This window comes from Trachinotus anak, unplaced genomic scaffold (assembly GCF_046630095.1).
Source record: "Trachinotus anak isolate AG129_WGS33_773 ecotype Australia unplaced genomic scaffold, CSIRO_AGI_Tana_v1 ptg000033l, whole genome shotgun sequence".
Lineage (NCBI taxonomy): Eukaryota > Metazoa > Chordata > Actinopteri > Carangiformes > Carangidae > Trachinotus > Trachinotus anak.
In genome coordinates this window covers 1,785,685-1,802,014 of record NW_027273884.1, presented here as the reverse complement: position 1 = coordinate 1,802,014, position 16,330 = coordinate 1,785,685, and the positions used below count along the sequence as shown (strand labels likewise).

The 16,330-nt window shown below is 40.1% G+C and overlaps 1 protein-coding gene across 3 annotated transcripts in view; it reads left to right on the top strand.

Moving 5' to 3' along the window:
- lrfn5a (leucine rich repeat and fibronectin type III domain containing 5a) overlaps positions 1–16,330 on the top strand; it is a 120,165-nt gene that overhangs the window by 12,335 nt on the left and 91,500 nt on the right. Inside the window, exon 2 of one of the 3 annotated variants that reach the window (XM_071471375.1) lies at positions 12,626–12,678. The exons of the other annotated variants lie outside the window; for them this stretch is intronic. The gene's annotated coding sequence lies outside the window, so the exon portion shown is untranslated. The remainder of the gene's footprint in view (positions 1–12,625; positions 12,679–16,330) is intronic. 3 annotated transcript variants of the gene reach the window in all.

Below are 16,330 nucleotides of genomic sequence, written 5' to 3'. Positions count from 1 at the left end.
TGTATTTCTACTATGTTATGACTCCGTTTTGGAAAACAGTGTGTGACTTTTTGTGGTATAGCACCTTTATATCTCCCCCATATTGTTGCTTCTATGTTCAATACTATATCAGATTCTGTGTCTCATTAAACTCACCATATGTTAAGACTAAATTAATTGGCGGTCATATTAGCAGCTGGGATAGTATGTGTTAAAGAAGGGAATTGACCTAAACAAGATTCTGCCACAGCAGAAAAGTTAATCACATGTTGGAGGCCAGTGGCATCACAGATCAGGGTCTTTGGTTTGTGTTTTTCTTCTTTCGTGTTTCACCTGTTCAATCAGCACAAAAGTGGATTTCTTTTCCATGGTAGGATTTTCCTCTAACTTTTTCTTTCTCCACAGTGCTGTGGTGGAGGTCCCATTTTACAAAATAAAGGCTCTGTTTTGTCCATTTCTTTTCATGCTTAATCTGATGTTTTGATGAATCTGATGAAGTCTTCATTTAGTACTCTTTATTTAGTACTTTTTTCAGTGTTTTTCTGCAATGTTTAATGTATACAAAGGTATGACACTATCCATGTTTACTGTTACATCACTTGGAAGTCACTAACATTTGCAATGACTAAAAGACTTAAATTATCTAAATTCTAAATATCTAAAGGTAAACAGGTTGTTTGTATCCATAGGTCTGGTTTTGTGTCATTTTAAAGCAAATCAAAATCAAATCTAGAGTAGGCTGCTTGCAGTGGCTAGTTAAGGTTTAGCCATCTGCTTTTTAAGGAGGGATGACGTCCAAATCACTGCATCTCGCCTAGCTAGCTTTTACACCAGTTACTATAAATAGGAGCCAGCTAAGCCTAGCTGTTTGCGGTGTTTTCATGTATTTTTTATTCTTTCTACTTTGCAGTAATCTAAGATTAGCAAGATGCTACTCAGCAACAAACACCCCAAAATCTGATGGCTTGATATATCCGGCTGAAGGGTGACAATATGGTTTGAGGCAGTTGGCAATACATTTTGAAAATTTAGTGGATACTCTTATAATGTTGAGGCACCTAGATAATTCTTTTTGAATAAAAACAGCAAGACTTGAGCAGACTGGATGGCAGTTAAACTGAGCTGCTTGTTTGAGGGAGCATTTTATCAGAAGTAACTGCAGCAACACACCTACAGATAAGAGCTGTGGTTTTAGTAGACAGTGGATAGGTCCAGTGATGAATTGCTTTGATCCAGCATTTGGAACAACTTGACTGTAATACTCCAGGTGGCAATTGTTGACTTTGAAATTCTCCTTTTTGTGGCACTTTTATTTTCAAACCCTGTGAGATGATGGATCCCTGAGCATAGATGCCTCAGAGCCCCCTGAGTACACTTTAGGACACACTATTCTTGAAGGTGACAGGGTGGCTTTTTTGTTGTGACATATAAAGATGTTTTTTAGAGGGAATTTGACCCTCCATCAAGACATTTTAATAGTCAAATCACACAGACATACTGTATATCACAGGCTCTGCTAAGGGGCATCCCGACCCTTTAGGCCCATAAGCCTGCTTAAGATTCATGTTTAAGCCCCTGGCCCTTGCTAACCAGATGGCGGCAGATATGCTGTATTCCTTCTCATGTGTCTACAGTAAAGGGGAGTTTGACCTTTGACCTGTTTTTCCTCTTAATACTTTCTATTGTTGGCTGGACTGCAACATTGGGGTCAGACCTATAATCTGGAATGTCCCTGACTGACTGACTGGTTGACTGACTGGTTGACTGACTGATGTTATTTCCACCACTGGTCAGCTAAATGCCACATCAACAACTTGGAGTTTCTAGGTAAACAGGTTCTGTTATGGAGTGTTTGCAGCCTGCAGTTTTGCTAACATAGTGCATTGTCGCTGGATTAAGAGACAAGACTGGGTATAACCTGGTATGTGACTGGACCTGCCTGTATCTCTTTTTATGGGGAGTCTACTGAGCTGCTCCGGTTTCCCGGCTGCTCCGAAGCTGCACTGTATCACTTCCAAAACACCGAGCCTCCATGAAGGCAAATAAATTACATTTATCATTATTATTAAAGGAGGCAGAGGAATAACTAAACATAAGACACACAATACGAGAGAGAGCAGGAGAATGGGAGGGAGAGAAGGGAGGGAGAGAACGAAGTCATCAGCTGAAGAAACTAGAAGATCTAAATAGCATGTGAACAACAGAAATGCCAACGACTGATGATACATTTACTGCAGCACAGCAATAAAAGTCCTCTTCAGACATAAAGGGTTTCTGTCCACTGAAACATTAGAGGGCTTTAAATTTGAAACGGTTACAGGAAGTGTTGAGTTTGTAGATGGTCAGTTGCTTCTTACTTTCTCTCTGAGTGATCATTTTACAGTAAATATAGCTGAAATCACAGCAAGGTCTTTGTCTTTGTCTGTCTAATTTATGTATTTGGTGATTTTGTAAGACGAGGTTGCAGGACAGCCATATATACTAGGTTTTGACCTAGTCTTGTTTGAAGTCGGTTAATGTTAAGGTACATAATTTTTGTATGCAGTAGTATTTAAAAGTTAAGAATTAAATGTTTTCTGTGGCAGTTTTTTGTAAACCTAGAAAGTAGGTTTGCTGATGTAGCTGTGTTACACAGTGTTCAGGCCAAGCAGCAAACTATGGTGATGTAAAATGAAGCCAACACTGAACTAACAAAAAACTGCTGTTGTTCGAATGGCCACATGAGGCTGGCTCCAAAAGTGAGTCTATCTCCATAGGCTCCCATGTTGAAATGCCCAAATTTACAGCAGAAATAAAGCCGGGTGCAAAAAAGCCTGGTACAAACAAAAAGTTTTGGTCTCTACAGTCAATTTCCTCCTTCATGACAACTGTACGGAGGGTGCATTTTTATATCACTCACCTGTTTAAATTTTATTAAGGCTTAAGGTTATACATAATTGAGGGCATGCAGGTTTGAGTGACAGGTGGGTGAATGTACCCTTGCCACAAACTGGCATGCACCAAACTGTGAGCTCCACACATGCCCCACCTCTTTGCCCATTTGTGAATTAGCTGGGAGTTAGGCAGAGTCAGGCATCTGGCAAGATGGTGACGGAGGAGCAGCCCACTCTGCGCTTCAGAACAGCTCTTCAAAAGCCTATGGGTGAAGTCCGGCAGCCTACGTCTGTCTTTACATACAGTCTGTGGTTCTGGCACACACAATTACATAACTTGCCCAGCGACCAAGCTGTTTTTCATTTTTTCATAGACATAAAACCCATTTGGTTCTTTTTTGTGTATCAATGGCAGCGCAGAGGTTCATCAAGTAAAAAACAATAATTTGTAAAATTCTAGTCGTCAATACTTAGATGCTACGATTATAAACTGAAAGTGTCTGCTACGTGCAGCAGCAGAGCAGAGTCACATCACAGAGGAGCAGAATCTTATCATGTGACAAGAGGTTTGACCAGCAAGACAATGGTGGAGGCTTTGGTGTCAAAGCAAAAGCATCTATTTGACACTATTTTGGATTTAAACCCAATGCCAAGAGGGGACCTGATTACATTAATGAGGCAAACTACAAACTTTGTGTGATGAAGGTGGCAGCATCTGGAGGTGACACTTCTAATTTACAGGTACTGAGCAGACACGTATTTCTTTCTTTTTTTTTTGTAAAATGGCCGGTTTCGTCAGTAACGCAGCAAAGTGCAAAACCAATGGTAGGACTGTGTGTCGTGCTACCTGACTGCATGCCCTTTTGCAGGGATGTCGTAATGCACGTGAATGAGATACTAACCAAACAGGAACCCACTCCTAAAACAATGATCCATACTACTAATGGTGGTTAGAAGCTCCATTCATACATATAATGTCTGGAGATAAGCTGTCTGAGCTAGTCTCACCACCAATGATCTTTTACCTACAGTACAGCATCAGTGAGTTGGGAGGACCCCCAACAATACAACCCCAGTACATAGTCAGGTGTATATTGCTATGTGAACAGTCACAGCAACCAAATAACAAATGGTTCATGTGTGTTTAAATGTCATGAAATAGTTCTACAAATTACACACTATAAGTTACTACTTACAATGTGTAAATTAACTCTCATGAATGTAAATTATATTAATACAAAATTCTGTTCAATCCTCTTCTGTAATTCAGAGGGATAAGTGAATGGGACTGTGTTTGTGTTTGTGTGAGTGTGTATCCATACCCTTAAGGGCTGTTTGTCCCTGATAATGAGCTGTCATTTTGACAGTCAGAATGGCTTGATCTCTCAGCCACCCTGCTGACACACACACACACACACATACACACACACACACACACACTCCTGAGTACATCGTTTTCCACAAACAGAAACACACAGTGAAAAGGCTGTTTTCTAGTAGGGCTGCACACAACCATAGATTTTCCTGTTCACCTGGTAGTTGTTAGTTCAAACCATTAGTCAACTAGTTGTCGAACACTTGGTATTAATTTAATTAGTTAAATGAATATATTTAGAAAAAAATATTTTTAAAACTTCTAAAAGAAATGCATTTGCAATGTATCTTTCTCCATACATCTCTGTGTTCATAGCTAAACTTTCTTATTTTTGTTGTGAGATATTGATGAGGATAAAAGTGAATAATAATAAGCTGAAGCACAGTGAACTTTGTAAAATCCACTGACATACCCAGAGAGTTGGGTTTGACAAGTGTGTATTTTTAACCTAATATACCTTAATATGTGAAACGTACTCATGTCACAGATGTTAACACTAATACAGTATGTTACTTCAGTGGAACTAAAGCAATTCTGTGTTTTCTCACTCCATTAGATCTGCTTGCATTTCTCTCTCTGCAGCTTGTATAACATGATCTTCCAACAGCAGCTATATAGCATAGTCTATAAAGGGATGTTCATGATTGAACTCTCAGTCTGGCCTTAATGGGAGCTGTTATTGCTTTTGTCCATGTGCTCTACGATATAAGTACCCAGCATTGTCTTTGAGTTACATTCTCCCCCACTTTTTCTGTGGAGGAGAAATGTTTCATTTGTCTGGGTACTGGAATGTGAATATAAAAGAAGTAAATCCAGAGTGAAGTTCAGGCAAGTAAAGTGACATGGTGGTGCAAGTATCCCTTTAAGCCTGATATCATGACTTCCAATCTGCTTACCTAATAGTATCAGCAGTGTATGTCGTGCAGGAAGGAATGAGTACACCATGATTTATGGATAAGATGCTGAGAGTATTAGAGTGTGGATTCATAAAACACAAGCGCACACTCTTAAACGCACCGTGGGAGCTTCCCTGTGAGCTCTCACAAACTGCAGATACAAAGTACAGCGTGCACACAAAGTATCTACTTATGTAGGCAAGTATCCACACACAAACTCAGCAAATGAGCCAATGAAAGGATGTACAACGTTACCGCAGCTTCCCTCTGGGAACTAAACTGAAAGCATGACTCAACCTTTTAGCGGCACCACACACCACGCAGTGAGTCAGCACATTTACGAGAGATGGATTAGGCTTTTGAGATGACCATTGCACCTCACCTGTGCACACACCTGTACACAAACGTAACTATTTCCAGGATATGCTTGAGGATGCATCAGTATAGTATTACTGTTATTCTGATGCTGTCATTCTGATGTCATGCTTCAGCTGATGGATAGATATTATACAGAGGAAAAACATTGCTGCACTGACCTCTGTGGATTGACGTGTAATTCTTTTTAATCTTTGACCTCAACCTTTCCTTGATCACAGATGGGTGTGGGTGTAGTAAGACATACTGATGTACTGTACCGTAGTCCCCACTAGATTCCAGCAAGTGGCAACCCACTGTGACTCACTGTTTTTTGAAGCCTTGAATTTGCAATATAGCCGTCACCATCTTGGTTTTTTGAAACCTGAAGAAACCATATTTGGAGGAGAAGGTGGAGCCGAGGAGGAGTGAGGGGTGGATCTGACCTGACCTGATCTGTCCTCCATCCTGACTGTCAGACAGGTCGCCATGTGTGGAACAGTCTGTCAGTCAAATGGTAGCCACTCCCTAATGCATACCATGCCCTGCTATGCCTTTAAACTAGTGATTAAGACCATAAACTCACAAGGAAAACATTGACTGAGATAATAAATCAAGTGAGAAGTACAGCCATTTTCCCATAGACCTCAATACATTCAGACTTATTTTTGCGACCAGTGGAGTCGCCCCCTGATGGTCATTAGATAGAATGCAGGTTTAATGCACTCGCGCAGTGGCTTCACTTTTCAGACCCGGACTCTATCTCTATTTTCCATGAATGCAGATAGCAAATAAACTGAAACATCTGAAACTCCAGGGTGTCTGTGTGCACTATGACATCAGCCTGGTCACACATCTTCTGTACCTATGACATCTTCTGTACCTATGCATTGTAGCAAAAACAAGTACCATCACATTTTCAGAACTTTGACATCGGCTTGGTATCAAAGTATTGGCTCTTCTGACGTTCCTAGTCGTGAGTCTCCAATTTTAACCATTACTTTAAAAACTGCTGAAAAATCCCATCAACCCTCAAAGGAAATTTGTTGTATAAAAGGCCAGGGCATGATAATTACATTGTATAGAAAGCACCAATATTAAGTTAAAGACGAGGGATGCATTTTTATTGCTCTGTGTACTGAGTCAACACACCAGCCATTGTACTTTTAAAGATATAAATAAAGAACTTAATGCAAAGCAGCCCAAGTCAGTGAGAGCCCCATGCTGATGCCTCTCTGTGCGGTCCAGACACACTGCAACATACAGCGAGCCACAGCCTGTGACCCAGTTGAGCTTTGTTGCTCAGCATGACCTCATTCTGACAGGAAAAAAAAACAAAACAGAAAGAAAAACCTCATGCTACTGCAGCTGTTTCCATTGAGCACAACACAGCTACAACGTACTTAAGCATTGCAGGTGATGTCTCCTTGATTTGAAGTGGATTTCTGCTGTTTTCACTGTGCTGCAAAAGCAAGTTTGCTGCTTTCAGGATGGGTTAGCAATGAGTATCACTAATGCATTCAGTCACTGGAAATAGCATCATTAACTTCTGACTACCTGACAACAGTATATTGAGACTAAAGCAACAAGATGCATTGATAATTCCTGAGAACTGACAGTGACAGCAAATAACTTTATTGTGTGTGTGTGTGTGTGTGTGTGTGTGTGTGTGTGTGTGTGTGTGATCTCAGGTGATGTTGAGCTCACAGACAACAAGCTAGTTGGCCTTAATCCTGCATCAGAACAGAAGTACAGCTCTGTGTGTGTGTGTGAGTGTGTGTGTGGTTGAATTACATGTGTCATATGTAGCACTTACAAGACACACACACACACACACACACACACATGCACACACACACACACAGAGTACGTGGTGAAATAAGCTTGTTAGCAAGGCTTTGGCTCAAAGGAAATGTCTGATTGTGCTCACAGTATCCAGGCAGGATTTGTGTGTGTGTGTGTGTGTGTGTTTGTGTGTGTGTGGTGTGTGTGAGAAAGAATAGTGGTGTGTATGACAAAAAGAAATAGAAGGAAATCCTCAAATATGTTTAGTTCAAGGATTTGTTGAGGGGTCACAATTAGCAAATGTTAGCATGCTAACATGCTGAAGTAAGTCAGTGAAGGTGGGCAACCTGCCGAACATCAGCATGCTAGTATTGTCATTGTGAGCATGTTAGCATGCAACTGTTCTCTTTGTAAACTCAGTCTTGTTACTTGAAGTTGTTTATTTGTTTCCATTTTGCATATTTGATTTTGATGACTCTGTGTGTGTTTGTGTTTGTGTGTTTAAAATGTCACAGCACTCAGTTACATATCTGTGCTGCCTATTACAGCAATTAAGTTTGTCTGTATTGACCCACTTTGAATTCTAAGACAATGTTTCACCGTGCTCTGAAGGCGACACTATCACTTATCACTAATCTTCCCTGTTTATGTGGCAGTAATCTTCTTTAATCTCATCGTTTCTATCAGCCTACCTTGTACTTGAAGAACCTGAGGAAGATTTTGGCAACATAACAGCCCCAGCATTCCTCGAGGACCAGCTTTAATCTTGCAATAAGCCACTGTTGAGCACCAACACCAGACAGTTAGATACGTATGGATTACATTTAAAACTCTTTATTTACCCTGATTTGTGTCCTCTCCTGGCGTATCAACACATGTTTGCAGAGTAAACTGGTCGATGTAGATGCACATCCTGTTGGTGTCAATATCATATCCCCACTTGCATTTTGGCAGCTAAATTCTGCACCCATGTCCAAACTCTTTCCAGTCTCCACCTTGTCTTTCTGATATGCGAGGCATGTTGTCTTTTCCTTTAGCAAGGAAGGCATCACAGTGTGTGTGTTTGCATGCTTGTTTCTTTCTGAGTGTGTTTGTGCATGCACGTGTGCGTGATCATTATGTCGTGATCTGAAGCCATCTGGGTTGGCTGGCTCATTTGCATATCTGGTGTTAACCATTATAAATATTCATGAGCAGGGTCTAAACTGGTATGAATATTCATTTTGCCTTCCGGCCGTAGACGGGTGGAGCGGCTCTGATTCCAATCAGCAGAACAGAAATTAACTCAGCCTTTTGTGTGGTGGACAAGAACACTTGATGGTTGCCGTGGGCCCCTTGGTATGCTGGGCGAGCTCCATATGTATGTGGATTATCACATTTGCTTTAGTCACATGATGGCCATATTTGATGCACATCATCGTATACTTGAAAAACTGCACCTGCAAGACAGAGAGACAGATGGAGGCAGAAACAAACTCAACTCATCTCAGGACAAAAGTCTCTGAAATCTTTGAAACGAGTGAAGAGCTGCAGGCAAACTATCCACCAAAGTCCAATTCAGAAGCTGCAGCAGCAGCAGTGGGAAAACACACATGAGCTGTAGTGTTAGCTAATGTGTCACAATGTCAATCCAACAGGCTGAATTCTTCATTTCTTTGTTAACACCATTCATTTCTTGTTACAGTTTACTTGCTAAAGCTATTGTCAGTTGATTTGAGCTGTTAGAAGTGCCACTGCAGCTGCTAGTCACTGTATAAATTATCCACATTGATCTAGCTGGTTACTAAACACATTTAATATTAGCACAGAGACATTTGCAGTTGATGGTGTTTCATTCATGGCCCTTGACCAGCTCTGCTTATCATGTCAAATATCAAAGGAAAATTTGGGTCTATATTTAATTTTGTTTAATTTTTATCCAACGTGTCTGACGTGGTTCTGTCTTTGATGTGTTGACTCTGTTCTCCCACAACTTTGGATCTGTCTCAGTGCTGCCTTTGTGTTTGCCTTTGTTGAAGTAGAAAGTGACAAAAGTGATGATGGTGATGGTGAAAAATGTGCATGGAAATAACAAGTAATGCTGGCTGGGCTGACATTACAAAGACACACACGCCTTTAGTTAGCAATAAAGAGAAATATGTGGCCAAATATCACTTTGAAGTCTGAACCTGGGCCCTCAAGTCTGCAGGCCCAAGAGGCCCCGTACTCCCACAGGACTGTCCCTTTAGCAATGCGAAGCAGTACAAAGACTCCGTATGAATGATATTAAAGTTAAATAGATCTCAGCACAAAAGCCAAACTGATCAAAGGGAAGGAATCCTGAGGGAGCTGAGGTGCAACCGGTCTGACTGAATCGGATAGGCTGACACACCTGTCACTCAAGTAACCACAGTCCAGTACTTGAAGTTATTATCTTTAGATTTTCATGTTTTATTTATGCATAGTGTTTATTCTACTGTAACCATAAAATACTGTATATCTACAGAGATTAGTTCAGCTGGTTTCAAATTCACATGCAGAAGTGACACATGCACGTTCTGGATGAAATCCAAAAGACATGTTGTGGAGGGGATGTGGATACTGCTATTGTTATTACTTTGTATTGGAATCTGTAGGGGAAGAATTTGTGCATTTAGGACCCTTTTATTTTTTGTATTTTTTCCTTTTTGTTTAGCTTTTCTGTTCTGGACAGGATGGGGTGGAGGTGGTGGTTTTGAATTTGAACTGGAGGTTTTCCTGTCCATGTGTAAATGGTGTGATCTATTTTGACATGAAAGTAAAACAGGGGGAAGGAATGCATGGATTCGTAGACACTTGCATATGGAGGACATATTTTGCGACTTTTAAGAAATGTTCATCTTGTGGTATAAAGTTACACACAAGGTGCTGATCTTCTTCTGTATTTCTGACACAGTAGCTGCAGAACTGGCACTTATATTATTACAATGTCCTTCGCTTTACCTGCAGTAAGTACAGATGTCTGCCAAATCAGAGCTGAAATCTAGAACTAGTAGAACCTGAATATTTACATAAAGGAGCAATTATTCTGAAAATCAGCATCCAAGACACACACTGCAGGGTAATGACATTACTTTTGAAATAATTAATGAGTTTAATACCAGAGAGAGGCAGCGTCTGTCTCACTCCAGTTGATGCTTTGAATATAAAGGTGTTCTGTGTGTGTATTTGTGTGTGAGAGAGAAACATCAATATGCAGTACAGAGGGGTGAGGAAGTTCTTTAATGATCATCTTCAGTAACACACACACACACACACACACACACTAACACACATGAACACACACATACACATACACAGCATTGTTTTCAAGCGTTGTAGTGAATATTGATAAAAATGGTAGTATGAGATGCACAGGGATCCACACGTGCTCCACTTTTTTTGGATTCTATACAATATATAACCCATATGTGCAAACACACAACACAACACAGGCAAGTACATTTACTGAGACACATAAATAAAAGACACGTGCACACAAACACTGAACAGAATAGTGATTTTTCTGTCCTGATACAAAAAAAAAAGAAATGATGCAGGAACAGGATTGTTTTGGAAATTTGCATGACTGTGGCAGTGTGTGTGTGTGTGTGTGTGTGTGTGTGTGTGTGTGTGTGTGTGTGTGTGTATGGATAGAGTGAAAGTACCCAGGAATCTGGGATGAGTTCAGCTTCATTCAGCCACACAAATTCTGCATATGGACACACAATCACACTGTCTCGAGTGCTTTAAAAGAAAACACCGAGGGGGAGAACAAAGAGCCTCCTTGAAGAATAGACATGAATTATTCACTCCATCAGAAGAGGGGAAAGAGATAAAATGAGAAAGAGACATAGAGGGAGAAGTGGAGAGAGAGTGATGGAGTGTGGGTGAGGCAAAGAAAGAGACAGACGGATGGATGGACATGGACAGAAGGGTATTGTAGTGTATTTGCAATAATTATAACACAGAGACATCGAGACACAGCTTGCATTATCTATGAAACCATATCTAAAAATCCACAGCATGTAAAAATATGAAACTTAGATAAATAAATAAAACAGCTCCCTCTCTGTCAGACAACATGGCATTACTTATGTAAAGCCAGAGACTTTGGAAATCAGGGTCTTTTTCTGACTGGAGGGGTGTTTTCGCTTCTTGAAGGAAAGAGTTTATCCTGTGAAAATCCACAGCCAGCGGCAGCTTAGCTGCAGCATCTGTGCAGCTTTCCACCCAGATACGCTTTATCAGATCTGAGCACGGAACCTCTTTTGTATTCTACTACTAATACAGTGATGCTGGGGTACTTCAGTAACAGCACGTGACCCAGGTGCTTTATCCAAAATTAGACTAGAAGTTAGTCAGTGCAGGTATCAGCTGCACACTGTGGTGCTCTGTACAGCAGCACTGCAGTGGTACTGATGAGGGACTGACACAGCATTGTAGTAGCATTGTAGTAGTACACATGTTTTTTGGTGGAGTAACCTGCCCCTTGATGTAGGTAATTGGTAAATTTCATATGATTCATTCTCAGAGTCAGTGAGTTCTCACACTGTAGTGTATGAGCTGTGAGTCAACCTGACTCACAGAATGTTTTTCACATTTACTGTTGTTTTATTGTTTCAATCATTATTCATCTATGTAATGGAAGAGCCACACCATTTGTGATCTGACACAATAGACTCAAATAAACCATTACAATTAAAAGTTTTTAAATCTCTGAAGAAACCGAAAGCTGATATAAACCTCTTAGATGAATCCTGAACACAACACTCTGGTCTCCATTTTACATACCTTGAAAAGAAGAGTTGGAAAACAGTACTAGTTATCACACACTCCATTAGAATTTATATGGAAACTGCAAAATGCTATTGTTGAACAAGAAAAATACAACTTCAAGTTGTATAATGCAGCACTTGACTGAGCAGCACTTTCCTAATGTGTGACAGTCATGAGATTACTCTTTACTTTTCAGTAAAAAGTACTGTAAAGGATTACAGTTGTGTCTTTATTTTACAGCCACTGATCCCACTGTTACAGGTCAGCATGTAAAAACTATCCAACAGCTCATGTAGCCATGCAATCCTGTAGCAGGAGGACGAGAGGATAAACAATTGCAGGAAACTTGCAGAGATGAGGATGAGAGACTAGAACACAGGCTGAAATAGGAAGGGAAACAAAATACTGTGAGTGATTACGGAGCCATATTGAATTTCATCATTTATTCAATAGTTCAGGAGAATGAGAGAAGAAGGCAGGGAGGTAAAGTGAGAGTGAGAGGGCCTAAGAGGCTTTAAAATACCCTGTAAGAAGTTTAATATCAGGTTTCCTAATCTTCTTTCTCCATTTCATCCCTCAACCATCAGCTCCACGGCTGGCAGCCAGTCACTTGGGAGCGCCGGCCCTACTGTACAATGAGGTAATTTGCATTCATTTATGCCATTTCTGCTCTTAGTTACATTCAACTTAGGAGGGGAGGAAGTCACAGGAGGAGTGATCAGCTGGGTCTCTCTTTAGAACCTTATGATTATTATTATTATTATTATTGTTCATAAAAAACATTTCACACCTTCCTGTTTCCTCTCAAACTGTGAGATATTTGAAAATAAATCACATTACCAATAATAATTTTAGGCATCATGTCATATTATTATTATTATTATTATTATTATTATTATAAGATAAGATTTTCTAAAGAACATTTACATGTGCTCACAGCTGCAGCTTTGCAGTTGAAATAGCTGAAATACTGAAGCAGCTGTGTTTGCAGTGGCAGCAGAAACACAGACACTGAAGTTTCAGAGCTGAAATCATCAAAGACTAAAATCATCCAAACCATCAAAGTATTAAAATTGAGCTGGAAGTGAAAGTTGAAGTGAAAGTGGAAGTCCAGTGAAAACGAAAGCCAGCTCAAGCGCGTGAACGGAAAGATGAGTATCAGCTGAAGAATAAGCACAGAAAAGTCGCAGTGAAGAATGTGGGTAACTGGTGTTTAAACAGTGGAGGTTGTGTGACACTGGAGAGCTGAAGGGGAAGATATGAAAGAGCTGAGATGTTCGTGTGATTACTGAAAGCAGTTAATTGTGGCCTTTAGGTAAAACTAGCTATCTGGTAGTCATCCCCGAGCTGCTTCTGGTAATGTAGAGAAAAATGGACTGTACATATAAACAGTAGTACAGTTCAAAGTGCTTTACAATGGAAGCCACATTCACCCATTCACACACATTCATACAGCACTTTTTCCCACACACTACTACACACACTGATGCTGCATCAGGGGTATTTTGGATTCAGTATCTTGCCAAAGGACACTTTGAAATGTGGACTGGAGGAGCCTGGTATCGACCTTCTGATTAGTGGACAACCTTCTCTACCTCCTGAAGCTGCCCAAAATATGTTTTTATATGCATTTGTACATAAAAAAACACTGAATAGTGTTGGAAAAACTATAAACTAGATTGCAAATGTGGATGTGAAAGAAAATACTCAAACTTAAATGCAAAGTAAATATATAAATGTCAATATAACCATTGATTTCTCATTTGTCTTTTGTCGGTGGACACTTGGCAGTTGTGAAAGTTCTAGGGCTTATGATAGACATTGGCCTATACTGTCGTTTACTGCTAATATGTTTAATATCCTTATTGGATTACACTGTAAAAAAGAAGAGGTTGAGAAAACTCTTTAACTTACTCCAGGTTTTTATGGTTTATTCATGATGGTTTTTGCTTTACTGCTCACAATCACAGTACGTTTGAATGTTCCTCCTTTGTCTTAGATAATAAGGGCTTACAGACCTGTTTTCATCATGGTTTGTGTTGTTTTAATTTTGATCCCACAGAAGTTAATCTGACTCCTCTGAGGTACACGTATAAAAACATAAATTTAACACTTGTAACTTCCTTAATTAAGATGCATTTCTGGAGAGTTTTAAAGTTAATGTTGCATGCTGGGAAGCACGTTCAAGTGAACTATCAACTGAATTTGATGAGTGAAGTGCTGACAATTAAACAATTTCAACTTGAAACTCACAAACTTAGAATTACACAAACTTAATAATAAAAGAAAATTCAAATTAAATTTGACTTATTATGAGATTTTGAAAATTAGTTTTCCTGCATTCCCCAACCAAAGAACACGCGTTAACAGAACTTTATTGCTTTGAAATGAATGAGATTAAGACTCCAAGTTACCAACACTCGCTCATATTTGTTGACGTAAGAAACTCGCCTGATTTGTTTTTCCTTTAAATGCTAATCATATAGGTTTCTGATTTGTAATTGTTATTTCTGGCAAAAATCTAAGTTGCATGTTTATTAGAAAAATGATCAACACGACAGAACACGTCAATGGAAAGAAGGTTAAACATTTCGGTGATGATAATCTCAAAGTTTCCTTGTTTTATTTATTCATTTGACTTAGTATATTTCAGAGACCTTGAACAATATATCAGCTTTAATCCAAAAGATATTGGATTCGTAAAGCTTGTGCTGACCGAAGTGAGGGGCTGTATTATGATCTATACGTCTGATTTTCTTTTTCAACTGATTAGATAAGATGGTGATAAGTTGCCAACATGTGGCCATCTGTTTCAGCTGGAGTCCAAGGTGACGCAGGAAAGGTCCTGACTGAATGATGTGACTGTGTTTCTATTTTGTCTCCAAACCTGCAGGGAAGCCAGCTACTTGTTATCTGTTAGCAGCTGTTCCATTCAGACTGACAAGCACCCAGAACAACACATGGTCACCTACACACACACACACACACACACACACACACACACACACACACACTCACACACTGGGCCAGGCTGCCAGATGCTGGCCAGACCAGGTAATTTAGAGGAGGAAGAGAGAAAAAAGAAAAAGAGTGAAAAAAAAGAGAGAAGAGAGTGTGAAAGCGAGCGAAAGATGCTGGTTTAGTCACAGGGGAGAGGAGGAGGAGGGAGGTGTGAATGGGAAGAGGAGAGGTAACAGGAAACTAGGGTTGATGTTATAGTCCGTGTTATCAGTGCGACATGATGTTCAGGCACACACTGATTACATAAATTAACCACCCTCTTTTTTTCATCTTTTTTTAAAGACATAAAACCATTTTGGTTCATTTTTGCGTATCACCGGTAGCACCCACATTAAACACTGCTCATCAGTACTTTGTCAGACGCTCGAGAGTGTCTGCTTCGTGCAGCAGCAGAGTCACATCACGGAGGAGCAGAGTGTTATCATATGATGAGAGAAGAGTTGACAGTGGTGGAGGATTTGGTGTCAAAGCAAAAAGCAAAAGTGCATATTTGGCAATATTTCAAATTTAAACCCGAAGCCAAAAAGGAACGTGAAAACAGTAATGAGGGAAACTGCAATGTTGGTCTGATGAGGTTGGCAGCAACACTGACGTTGTCGTGAGTTTGTCGGTGGAGACAGAGGAGAGGAAGTGGTGGGGTGATCACATGGGACAGACAGGGTGCATGGTTGGACAGAAATTTAGATGGAAGAGCAGCACAGCAGAGGTCAAATTAGAAACTTTGCATCAAGGAAGAAATGGGGACACAGAGTGTAGAGGAGAGGAAGAGAGAGGAGGAGCAAAGATGAAGAATAAAAAAATCTTAACAATTAACAATGGTGTCCAAAAATATACTTTTACCAGCAAGGAAGCAAATATGATCTTCACCTGAAGGATATGTCTACTTGTTTGCTTTTTTAACAGGAGTCATGTCTGTGCACTGAGTATGCAGCCAGACCCAGGAGCCTGATAATCATCAGTTCATTCATGTCATTCAGCCTGAGACTCTCTTTATGTTTGACAGGTTCTCATCAGGACAGGCTTTACATCCTTGTGTTTTTCCCCAACCAATCACAACCAAGTGGTGTATTGTATCTGTCCAGCTGACATCATCGTCAGTTGACACAGTAGCTGGAGACATAAAACAGCAGCAGTTTCAAGGAACATTAAATATAATGGTTGTCACACTGATTGAATAGATATGACTGACTGAGAGTTGTTATTCCTGTATGTGGACTTCACACGTGTTCAGATGTTGTGTGCTCTGTGTTGGTCAGCGCAGTATTTACCAG